Source organism: Anas platyrhynchos, chromosome 1, assembly GCF_047663525.1.
Source record: "Anas platyrhynchos isolate ZD024472 breed Pekin duck chromosome 1, IASCAAS_PekinDuck_T2T, whole genome shotgun sequence".
Taxonomy (NCBI): Eukaryota; Metazoa; Chordata; class Aves; order Anseriformes; family Anatidae; genus Anas; species Anas platyrhynchos.
Genome location: NC_092587.1, coordinates 144,384,349 through 144,396,732, shown reverse-complemented (window position 1 = coordinate 144,396,732; position 12,384 = coordinate 144,384,349). Strand labels below are relative to the sequence as shown.

At 46.2% G+C, this 12,384-nt stretch overlaps 1 protein-coding gene across 4 annotated transcripts in view; it reads right to left on the bottom strand.

The window, feature by feature from the left end:
• The window catches only part of RASA3 (RAS p21 protein activator 3), a 141,154-nt gene that overhangs the window by 81,854 nt on the left and 46,916 nt on the right, over positions 1 to 12,384 (bottom strand). Inside the window, exon 1 of one of the 4 annotated variants that reach the window (XM_021274056.4) lies at positions 11,629 to 11,671. The exons of the other annotated variants lie outside the window; for them this stretch is intronic. The gene's annotated coding sequence lies outside the window, so the exon portion shown is untranslated. Of the gene's footprint in view, positions 1 to 11,628; positions 11,672 to 12,384 lie in introns of those variants that run through there. 4 annotated transcript variants of the gene reach the window in all.

Here is a 12,384-nt window from a genome sequence, read left to right as displayed (position 1 = left end):
GCTACTGAACAGCCAATAGGGTCATTATCTCAAGTTAACAGTGTTTGAAAGCAGAGCATACAATTCTATTTGCACAGAATTCGTACGTGTAGATATACCGTGTACACACCACAAGGGGAAAATGTTTGATTTATTTTTGCCTTGCCAGATAGGAAAAGGCAATGAAATTCACACGGGAAGTCCCACAGACGGATATACCCAGTGTGAAACTACAGGGTTACGTAAGTGTGCTCTAGTGCACTTTTTTAATAAGCTAAAATCAATATATGCTTTTTGGGCAACATATGCCAAGTATCAAAAGATGTCCTCTCCCTTCACATGTATCTATATAGGTCACTCGCCCTGAAAATGAAATAAAACCACCGAATTCATCAATTTGCTTCATCGGATGTTCATATATTAAGAAAATGAGATTTGCTTTAAAACAGATGTGATCAGAAATACTCTTTGCTTAAACCACAGACATTTATGCGGGCGTGCACGCATGCTTTGCTCTGACAAAGAGACAGATTGCATTAGATTTCTAAACCAGGTCAAAAATAGCCATCTGTGAACGGATTTTGGTGACCTGGAAAATGAGATTTTTAGATGACCTGTTCTTAATGTAAGCCCTTGCCTGCCAGCCTCTTTCCATGTGAAGTGATGCTGATGTTCGAAAGCTCAGGGCAAGCCCTTCCTCCACAGAACAACCCCAGAACAAGGTGATACCACAGCGCTGCTTCAGCACGCTGTATTAATTACAACCTTATAGATGAGGGCATCGCGTGGAAACCCCAAACCCTCTGGCACTAAATTGAAGACCCGTGGTGATATGAGATGATATCTCGTTGCCAAAGACTACTTATACTCAGACCTAGTACTTACAGGGGAGTTGCTGTGGATCACGAATCTTTGAGGCTGGAAAAGGCCTTCAAGATCACTAAGGCCAACCATCAACCTGTCCTAGCGAGTCCCAACACCTTGTCCCTTAGTGCCATGTTTACGTGTCTCTTAAATACTCCAGAGATGGTGACTCCACCACAGGACAGCCTATCCACCCTCTCTGTGAAGAAATTCTTCCTGACATCTGATCTAAACCTCCCCTGGAGCAAATCGAGGCCTTTGCCTCACATCCTATCACCTGCCACTTAAGACAAGAGACTGACACCGTCCATACTCGCTGCAGCCTCCTTTCAGGTAGCTGCCAAGAGCGATGAGGTCTCCCCTCAGCCTCCTCTTCTCCAGACTAAACAGGCCCAGGTCCCTCAGATGCTCCTCGTGTGCCTTGCTTTCCAGTCCCTTCACCAGCTTCATCGCTCTTCTCTGCCCATGCTGAAGCAACTCAATGGCCTTCTTCTAGTGACGGGCCCAAAGCTGAACACAAAATTCAAGGTGTGGTGCCACCAGTGCCATGTACTCGCTTCCCCAAACTTACTCCATACCAGTTAGGAGCCTTCACTGAGACCTTCCTCTGATCTGAAACCTGTTTCAAGACAGAAAATTACAGAGACTTCTATAATCCTCGACACAACCGAAGCAGCTGAGGGTATTCTCACCGGAGAGCAACGAGAAGCTCCGGGCTGACATCCCGACTTTTCCTGCATGAGGCAGTGAAGAAAAGCTCCTCATCCCATTAATGTAACGGGTCGCACGCTACTTGCCAATATATGCTAAACATGGGGAATCGAGTTTCTCTGAAGATTCCCTTGGGACAGTAACTTTACCCCACAAAACAAAAAAAAACGCACGAGCCCAGCTGCTTTCTAACAAAATGGAAGCTATTTTGTGTAAAAGGAGACTCGAAGCAATCATTGTAAAGTGGGATACTGCCAGGAAAGAGGTGATCAAGGAGTTTTCATCCCAACTCACAGCTTTCCTGCTGCATGCCGAGGTAAGCACTCCAAGTTTCTCTGAGGAGCCCTTTCTTGTATTTCTGCAGAAAAACAGATGCAGAACCAAGCGGCCCCTTTACCGCTGCTGATACGATCTCAGAGTCAGTTCTCCATCTACTGCTTTTCACTCCAGCTTGTGTTTTGAAGATGATATTTTGGATCAAAACACATCTCATGTGACTTCCCAGCTGCGTTCACTGCAGGCTCTTGAGGTTTTTCCTACCAGTTTCAGCAAGGCAGGGGTTGGCTGCAGGTTGTTCTGCGCCTCTGGAGCACGACCTTCCCTTGGACCGGCGGCTCGTGCTGTTATTTTTTGTCATTATTTCTTACCAAAAAAAGAGAAAGAACAGCTTCCTAAAGTTATTAAAGACCTTCTCTCAGCAAAGCTGAAGTCACTGAACATCTGCTGTGGGAGGCCGTGGGGGAGAACGGGGGCTGCAGGAGGGGCAGAGTCAGGGAGAGGAAGAAGCTTTGCACGGGCTGCTCCATCCCGGAGCGGTGCTGGGCGAGCAGCGAGCACTTCCAGCTATTTTTAGAAGAACAGTATGAGGCAGGAAATGTAAGCAAATGATTTACAACATCAAACGAAACGTGACCGAAATCCAGCATCAGTTCAACCGCTCCCTTTTCAGCCATTCTGCGTTCTGGGGTTGCTTTTGGGTGAGGAGCCTGCTCGTCATGAAGAAAAAAAAAAAAAAAAGAGAAATGGTCTCAAATACGTCAGCATGAGCAAAAGCTTAAGTTTATGGCAAAGTAGGTGTCTGCCCTTCTCCGTCTTCATTTACTTGATTCGCACACAAAACCAAAATGCAGATGACCAAAAACGGACTTTTTTTTTTTTTCCTTTTGGTGTAGGTCAGAAAGCCACAGCTGTGTGGGAAAAAAAAAAAAGCAAGCAATGAAAAAGGCATAATGCCCTCTCTTCCCGGCCATTAATCACTTCTATCACCAACAGCGAGCGGCTAAAAGCTTTTACAGTACCATGAAAAAGATGAATCTGTCGATGGCTCTGTCTTGCTTAGATTAAAAGCTAATAATGAGGAGGAGTAATTGCTGGAGAGCCGGAGCTTCAGCGGCAATGGTAAGAAACCCTAACTGTTTCCTCGGATGAATGGCTCTGTTGTCCACAGTCGCTCTTGCTTTACAACCGCTGGGTTAGAAATGCCTTCACTAACTGGAAGTGTCACAGCATCAATGTTAGACGGAGATCGTTTTGGCCATTTGACCTCGCAGTGCTCAAAACCAAAAGAAAATCTCGCTGTTGAGAAACGGAGTGACTCAGAGCGCAGCAGTTCAGGGCAGTCTTGAAAAGTCCCCAAAAATTAGGGATTAAGCAAGTGAAGAGCATCTTCCTTCATACACACAGCGCTTCCCATTACAATATTTACCATCAGGAGGGAAAGAGAAAGTTTGTGCAATCTCTTCCCCAGCTTGCTTAACTTCAGCCTTTCCTCTAAACCAGTGAAAACAGGTACTTTCCTATACAAAGGTCAAACTCATTTTTCCACGTAAAGATCCAAACCCTGAAACGTCCTCCTGCACTAATTAGCAGCTTCCTGTAAGCCCAGCAACAGGCAAGACTACACCTAATTACAGCTTGACATGGTCTTGATGCTGCTAGTCCACCTACGCCCCAGGCATTCCTTCATGCACAAAGAGCATGAGGGAAAAATTAATAAGAAATCCTTTATTTTAAGAAAAAGTGAGGACATAAGCAGCTCTCACATTATATGCTTATTCGGGGGGCTGAATGTAAATATTAATTCAAGAAGAGTCTAAAATTTCCAGTTGTCACCTTGGCTGCCAAATGCTGTCTTGCAAAGAGACGCCTTGGTACTGAGCGCGGTGCTCTGATTGAGGCATTACATTAATCATTCACAACACTTGTTTCGCTTTGGTTCCTGCATCTTCATCTACAAAGCACTTCTTCCAGTAAATGAAAGATTTATTCCCACTGTCAAATACCTGCACTGCACAGACGCATGCTGACAACAGACAAGATTTTAGGTAGATGCTCATTTCTCCTCACTGGCTTGCAGTCTCACCTCTCCTTACTACGTTGAGTCCTTACTTCTCCATGGCAGCTCCCCTGCCAGGGCTGCATGAGGATCAAGCACCCTGGGGTAACTTCAGGCAGGAGCTTAGCTCCAAAGTGCACTTCTGTGTGATGCCATCTGCTCCATTTCATAATTGTTTCTTCCTTTCAGTGTTTGCCAGTTCACATGTGAAGTGTACTTGAAGAAAAACGGGTGTATTTCGGCATGACTTTATTAAAGTACCTTTTCTTCACAGATCAGAAGCAGATAAAAGCCCTCTCTCAAAACCAGCCACACCATCCCACCTTACAGGAACAACACACACAGCATTCAGCTCATCTCTTAGTATTTTCCAGTTTGGCATTATTATATATACATGACTACTTATTATCTCCACTTTTAAGAGAAAACAGTGCTCTCCCTGGCTTCTTGTGTGAAATGCTATTCGCCCATCAGTGCTCGCTCAGCATCTCCCATCTGGTGGTCCTTTAGCAGGGCTATGAGCAGCCAGGCTGTTTAACTAGCACGTTGAGCTATAGAGGACAAGCCCTGTTTCCACCCTGCCTAAGCACCTTTGAGACAAAAGGCAACTGGAGATTTCCTCAGCGGGAGAAAAAGGAGACGACGATGGTAAAGGAACAGGCTGACGGCCGGAAGCGGTGTTTAGCAAGAGAAGTTTTAAGAACATCCTAAAATACTTTGAGACACGTGGACGTCGACGTCGGAGTAACAAAGGAGCAGTTCTCTACTGCATGTCACAGGGAAAGGGAAAAAGCACTGTAAACAACTTCAGATCCAAACAGGCTACTCCATTCTGGAAGGAGAAAAAAATATATCAAAAAATATTTAAATCCTTTCAGTTTTAAACGAATTGGAAAGTATTATTAAGCTCTTTTGCTTGTGAGTTAGTGCAAGGGAGCAGCTTGCTCCTCCTTTCCCAACAGCGTCCACTCCTCACAGTGCTGAAGCCCACACAAGTCTAAAATATGTGCTCATGCTTAAGTTCTTTCTCAAGCAGTCTCTGAAAATGCCAGAGCTGTGAGCTGCTCGTGTACCTGCTAACTTTTAATTGCGAGCTATGAAGTTCCACCCACACATCTTGGGCAGTGCATGGGACTGACTGGGCAAGCGAAACTGGGGAAAAACGAACCAAAAAGCATGCTGCACGCTCCCAGTCTGCTGCGTGGTGGTGGCGGGGGGGAGAATCTTTCCTGCAGATGAAGTTAAGGTGCACGACAGGGTGCCAAAGCCTTCGGTTGCTCCTGCCCCATCTCACAGCACGCAACCTGACTCACTTCAGCTGGAGCTCTGTCCCAGCACACTCATCCCGGCACCAGGAGAGCACCTGCCAAAACACGTGGTCTGAGCGTCTTCCAGAAGAAGCCAGTGAGGGAGAGGCAAACAGATTTTGAAGAAACACAGGCTTGTGCTTCGTTGCAGTGGTTGTTCTCGCAGGAACGGGAGCGGGATTCGAAGCAGCAGCAGCAGCGTGGGGACGTACTCACCCAGAGGCTGAGCATTTTTCAAAACTGCCGATGACTTTTGGAAGCCGGGCATTCCCTGCGAGTCGCTCGTCCACACCCACAAAGTTCATCCAAAGTTGAGTTTTGTAATATCCCTGCTCAGACGCTGCGCGCATCTGTTTCACGGGGAACGAGAGGGAGGCTGCTCATCTGAACTGAAACTTGTCATGGTTGTGAGCGTCTGCTATCTGCAAAAATCAACTGAGAACTGGAGGCACAGCAAGAACTCACCGAAAGCTACAGAAAATAACCCCTGCTTGAACTCACAACCTCATTTTCTACCCCACTGCCCTGCACCTTTGCCTACTTCATGGCTTTTCCTTATCAAAACGCTGTCAGCAACCTGAAAGATGGGAAATGATGCTGTTCAAGGGCCAGAATCCAAGCTGAATGTGGAACATTAACTCATCTTTCCTTCTTCTCAGGCTTTCATCTATGACCTGTGACAGTCTTTAACCATCATTAATAACCATTATTTCAGCAGCTTCCAATCCTCCACCCTACCGTAGCCCTTACTATTTTTACGGGCACAAAACTGATGCTGCTCCCGGCCACGTTCTCACTGTTCAACTCGTCACGTCTTCCCAAAAAAGGATTCAGAGCACAAACACAACTTTTTCTGAATTACTCCTTGCAGGAGTTCCTCTTGCTGCCCGCTGACTAGCCAGGGAGCCCAGCCAGAGCCCACTGCCCTAACACCAGCTGCATCCTCTATGGGATCTCAGCTCCACCAAACATTCCCAGGCATCAAGATTTCTGCAGGGGGAGTTTTTCTCCCAGATACTTCCCCAGGTTAGTTATGAGTATCACTGTAAGAATGTAAGCAGGATCAAACACTCTTGTTATTACCACTTCTTAAAAATTCATTTCACAAAGTTCATGCCACCGCCACAACTGCGATGCATTTTTTCTTGTCCTTACCAGCTTAATGAAGGGAATCCAGTTTTAATCTTGATTTATCTTAGCACACCAGACTGCTACAAATTCACCTGCCTTATAGCTGATTCCTTGCTAGCACCAAAGAGGCCTGAATTTAGCATGCTCCTTTCAGTGGGACTCCGATAACGCATCCATTTCCGTGCCTAAAAACCCTTTCTCAATATAACGATGCCGCTGAACTCGAACAGCAAGAGGAGGCAAGCGGGAAAGCAAAATGAAAAAAAAAAAGCACACCATGTAACTGGTAAGCAAGACATGGACCTGTGGTACAATTTATTTCTGAAATGAGGTTTCCAGCAGTGACTAATCAGATCACCCCGCGAGCGGGAACATCACATGAACCTCGGTCTGGGGAACAAGCCCAACCAAGAGCGAGTGACTCATCGCGCCGACAACGTGATGAGAACCAAATGCTGGATTATCCGACCCCAAAGGCTGCGGGAGGAGGAAAAAAATGTTTACTTCTTCACTCCTCAGCACCGAGGGTAGATTACACAGGCACAATAGCACAAAAAAAACAAAGCTGAGCTGAGCCCGGTCATTTATTTTAAAACTGGTGACCGAAACCACAGGGTTCAGAAGTTAGGGTAGATGTGCACCCGAATCATGTTACTAGGATACACAGCTGAGATTTTCACAAAATGTCTAAGCCATGAATACAATTTTCCCTTGTAATGTCTTAAAACCCTCCTACGATTATCAATTTCCCTGTAAATATGGATTTTAACTTTCCTCGAAATGTCTACGATCCAGCTGCTGTTTTTTTACGCAAAGCATAAAGCGGGGTATTAAAAAGGGAAAGTGACCTACTTTTCCTAAGCTATGCGAAGTGCTAATGTAATGAAACTCCATCAATGTCAGCTTGCTTTTATTCTTCCAGTTTCAGTTTAGGAGTTAGTCACATCAGCTGCAGAAGAAGGGGCGAGCAAGACTGACTGTAAAGCACGCCGGAGATGTGAAGCATTTTGCATACTTAAACCAGTGACAAAGCACAATTCAATTACCCATACAGAAGTGAGGGAATTCAAAAACCATGTACAAGAGGGACAACTCATATTTTTATAAGCACAACCAGCTCCATTCGTCTGTCCATGACAACACAAACCTGCTCTGACATCTTCAGTACCAAAGGTCTGAACGCAGCGAGATCTGTACGAGTGGAGATGTTCTCTTTCTTGAACTGCTCGAGTCTGCTCAAGTGTTTGCACGTGAAAAGGCAAGCTCCAGCTTCAAAGAGGGAAGGACTGGTGAAGGATATTTCATAGGATGGAGGTATAAATGCATAGCACACCCAAAGATAACGCAATCCAAAGTATGCATGGAGCTGTTGATGTTAATTTTAAGCCTTACCCTGAAAGCTTTTCCAGATCAAACCAAGGTCCAGCTCTAGGCTTAAGGCTACACAGCTACTTAGGGGCAGCGGTTTGCTTTAGTGGCACACAGGTGGAGTCACCACTGCAGTCAAGGTTATTCCTCAACCCAGTGACCAGTAAGGACAACACAAGCAAGCCTAAAATCTCAGAGCTTTGAGACCACAGCTGCGTGTCACCAAAAGCCCAAAACACACAAGGCCTTGCTCAGCCCTGTCCTCAGCACTTTACAGAACACATCAAGAGGGTAAACAGGGATCAAAGCTGCCCACACACACATTAAATCAACATTCTCCTTTTCAGAGCTCAGCAGACATGATGTAATACACACCACGTTCTCCTTGCAGATACAGCACACACTAGTTTTGACACTCATTTTAAAACACAAAGCCCATCACATTTTTTCAGAGGGTCGAGTGAAGCTACGGTGTCAGGTGCAGTGTCGGTAGGAATCTATCAGCCAAGTTGATAGATTCCTACTGGAGGCGGGGAACGCTGCTGATGCTCCTGCGTAAGCCGAGGTTGGCTCCTGGGCTACATCAGGCACCTCCACTGACAGCGAGAGAGCTTCGCCCCGACACTTACAATAAGCAGCTGTAAAACTTGAAGCATGTAAAGAGGCACGCACGTCCAAGGGCTATTTGCTGGGTAAAAAGGTGCCACTTTTACCTTGTAGGGTAGAAGAGAAGCTACAGGCCAGAGAGACTCAAGTCCATGTGCTTTTAATGCTGGGGGACAGGGATGCCCACAGCAGACATTTGGCTAGCAGGAAACCAAAGCTTCTTTAGGAAAATCAAGAATTAAAACCCTTTAGCTTCAGTTACCCATGACTCACGTCCACAGAGTTTCAAAAACTGTCCTGCTTTGTTTTTGCAAAGCGACAGAGAAGTGCAGAGCTCTTCTGTGCAAGGAGTGGGTGCTGCCACGCAAGGCGCTCGCTCCTTCAGCTGAAGATCTGGGCTCCAGCCCAGCCCTGCTGCAGACTCCATCTGTGCTCGTGCAGAACGAGCCAGCCAGCTCGCTCCCGCGCTCACACCACCTCCCTGGGCAGCACTTTGTGTTCGAAACACTGCCGGGCACCCGTGCAGCGAGCAAAGATCAGCGCCCGCCGCATCTCAGAAGCCTCTCGCCTACCTCTGTGACAGCACACGGGGAGGAAAGCCAGGCAGAAACCGGGGCGTAGCGACACTGAGCAGGAGAGGGAAAGCATCTGGCCCGTTTCACAGCAGGTAAGGCAGACAAATCGCTCCCAGTAAGCAAGAGAGGAAATATTGCTGGCAGTATTGCTCCTAGCAGCACTGCCGCATGCATACAGAGAGGGGAAACAGCTCCCAAAGGCCTTCCTGGACAAAGAATGATTCAGGCATGGTAAAGGAACCGGAGCAGGCAGAAAACAAATTGACAAAAGAAGTTTCATGACAGAAATCACTGGGATTTGTCTTGCGCTGCATGGGCACAACCAGCCACCCTCTAACCACCACCAGCAAGAGATTCACCAGGTCTGAAGCAAGACGCCACCTCCCCAGGAGGCAAACTGAAAATGAACATTAAGGTCTTCAGCACAGGAAAATATGTTTTTTTTTTTTTGACTTTTGCACGTCACTCGATTAGTGGCAGCTTCTACAAGACAAATCCCTCGTCTCTTGGCTCCAGGTCTGACTCCGAAGTGAGGCAGAGGATGCAAGTGGGAGAACACATCCCAGTTTGCTTTTCAAACAAAAAAATTGCCCACAGAGATAAGCCGAAAACACTGCTTAAAGCAAGCCCATGGCTTGCTTCAACTCTCCACCACCCTGGCACCACATTATGCTCTCTGCCAGTCAGCCTCCTCCACTCGCTTTGCTGTTGAGCCCCCTTAAATAACTCAAAACTCATCAGGGTTCCTACCAGAAAGCCACGTTTTCATCCTAAATGCAAGCCTCCATTCACTCTGGTGTGCACATGCAAGGCGAAGGTAAGCAGACCTATTAGGCTTTATTAAAAATACGGTCTTGAGATTATTCACAACAGCTGCTTCCTCTTCAGGCTAGGGGAAAACAGATGGCAACATAACAAGAGCTCGATAATTTTTAAAAATTGACTCCAAAACATGGCACTCGGACAGGATTTCTTCCACTCATGCAAATCTCCAAATGGGATAGCAAAAAATAAAAATTAAGAAATTGCTGCCAAATGTTATTTTGCTAGCAGAATATCCAACAGCCTGATAGCATAATTAACACAGGGCGGAACAAAGAAGGCATCAAAACTGCAGAGAGAAATTGCAGGTTGCACAGCACCCCAGATCACACGGCTGCTGCTCCAGGCTCCCCACCAAGGCACTCGCTCAGGACAGGGTTCATCAGCGCTCCCAACCACCAGTGAAGTCTGCCAGCCCTCAGACAAGGCAATTTGCAAAACACGGGCGTATTCTTTTCAATATTCATGTTCAAGATTCGTAAGAATGGAAAATAACACGGGAAACATTTAAAGCCACACGAATTATCCTCGTGAACCTCACCAGGGGGGTTTATTTGTCGGGCTGGCAGCCCAACAACTGCACTTCGTGCGCATTCCTTAAGAGCAGAACCGAAGAAACTATAAATACATCGCGCTTACATTTTCAACACGGGCTGAGGGAGACTGTATTATTGAGCCACCACACGTCCAAGTTTCTAAAAATTCCTACCTAAACAGCAGCATTTCTTGACAGGCTACAGGGAGTACTCAACTGGTTGCTCCTTCGACAGGACCGTTGAAGGGTAGGATGGAAAATTTCGGACAGGAACGCAAGCTGTGCTTCTCACCACACACTTTAAGGAAACAAAGGTTAGGGTAGACTGAAGGGTTTCTCTTTTTTTTCTTTTTCAGAAAAGCCCAAGCTGCAAGTCCTACCAACATGCTGGACTCACGTTTTGAGGAGTACAGGGAAAAAAGCTACACTGCACCATAACATCTAATACGTACGACCTATACATATAGTTATCTAATTATACATTACAATTATGGACTTCTAATATGGTGCAGATATATAGTATCCCCGTAAGTTATAGAGGGATATATAAAAACCCTTAAAAACACAACTTTCAAGCAACTGCAAAATCTGAAGCTTTGTTCAGCTAACATTTTAATTTTGATTTAATTTCTGCCAACGCTTTGCTGCTTTTGTATCTGAGTTACAGAACAGAGAGGTTTTTTTCCTTCTACAAGCATTATGCAGCATCACATGCTGCTAATCTTCAATTTTTGTACTAGATCATAAGTAAACATGAAGTGTACAGAGCAACAACATTTTTTGCAGTATTAAAATCCAAGCAGCAAAGAGAACAATTACAAAGATGCTTCCTCCTGTCCCATTTTGTCCTTGTGACCTCCATTCTAGGGGCAGAAGATGATCAAATTCTGCAGCCTGCTCAGCACTTGATATAGCACATTTGTGATCTCCAGCAAGAGGCCAGTGAAGCCTCAGACGTGCTCCTGTATTCTCTAAGCCTGACTGTATGAATCAACTCCCTCTATTTATGGAAAGCGGGTATTAAATTAACTCTTGCCTTGGCATTTATCATCCGCAAGCTTCATTCTCAAATTCACGGGATATCCTCTGTCCAGCAGTCGGCCATTCCAGCCGAGTTGTGTAACGCCCGCTGGCACGGCTAACCCAACTTGACGCATGTCCACATTGCAGAGCTAAAACCCCACAAATCCTTAGGCTCCTGCCAACTGTGGAACTCAAGTGGCGTCGAGACTGCCATTCCCCGTTATCAGTCCCACTTCCAGACCAGAGTACGTGGTACCTCCTCCTCCTTTGGCTTGTTCCTTTTTGTAAAGGCATGGAAGATGTGAATAACTTTATCCAAAGCCCGTCTCATAGATTAGAAGCTTTCTAATTTTGAGCACAGACCTTACCTACCTTCTTTTCTTCCAGAAGCAGAGGTATGCTGCCAGCTGAGCCTATATTCGAAAGGAAAGAGACGGGGCACACGTACAGCTGAAACCTGCAAAATACCTCAAACAATATGCGAAGGAATCCAGCTGCATCAAGGAGCTTGAACCAGTGACAGTGCTCACAGGAAAAAGGACACCCAGTTAACAGAAAGCTTCTTTCCTCATTCCTTCGCTCCCCTGACAGATCCCCATTAGAAATGCTTGATGACAACCACCTGTATCATGTGGGCTACCTCCAATAAAGTTCTCTCACTTGTTATCATCAAGAAGTGCAAATTACCAATTGCTCACACCCAATGGAAGACATCTAACGAAGAGATAGCACAGCTCTGCGGTCTTCCCAGCAGGGAGGAAAAAGCCACTTAACCAGCTAAGTGTGTCCTTTCGGCTCTCTCCACTTCCACCTCCTGGCTGGCCCCTTCAGCTGGAAGGAGCACCTAAACTAACCCAGAGAGTGCCAAAAACAGAACTGCAGTTCAATGAAAGAGCTCACAGAGATCCCCAGTACTGCTGCGAAGGCCACTCTGGGAAGGACTGGTCAATACCTTCTTGCATGCTTCTAATTTGCTCTCTGTGCCTCTCTGTTTAGGGAGATTTTTGCCACATTTTTACATGACGACAGTGAAAAGCTTCTTCCCCTCCAAGTGCTGTCTCCTTAGGTCTTTGCTGGACTCTGTCATCGCCCTGCTCTCACACAAACAAGATAGCCTTAAGTATACAG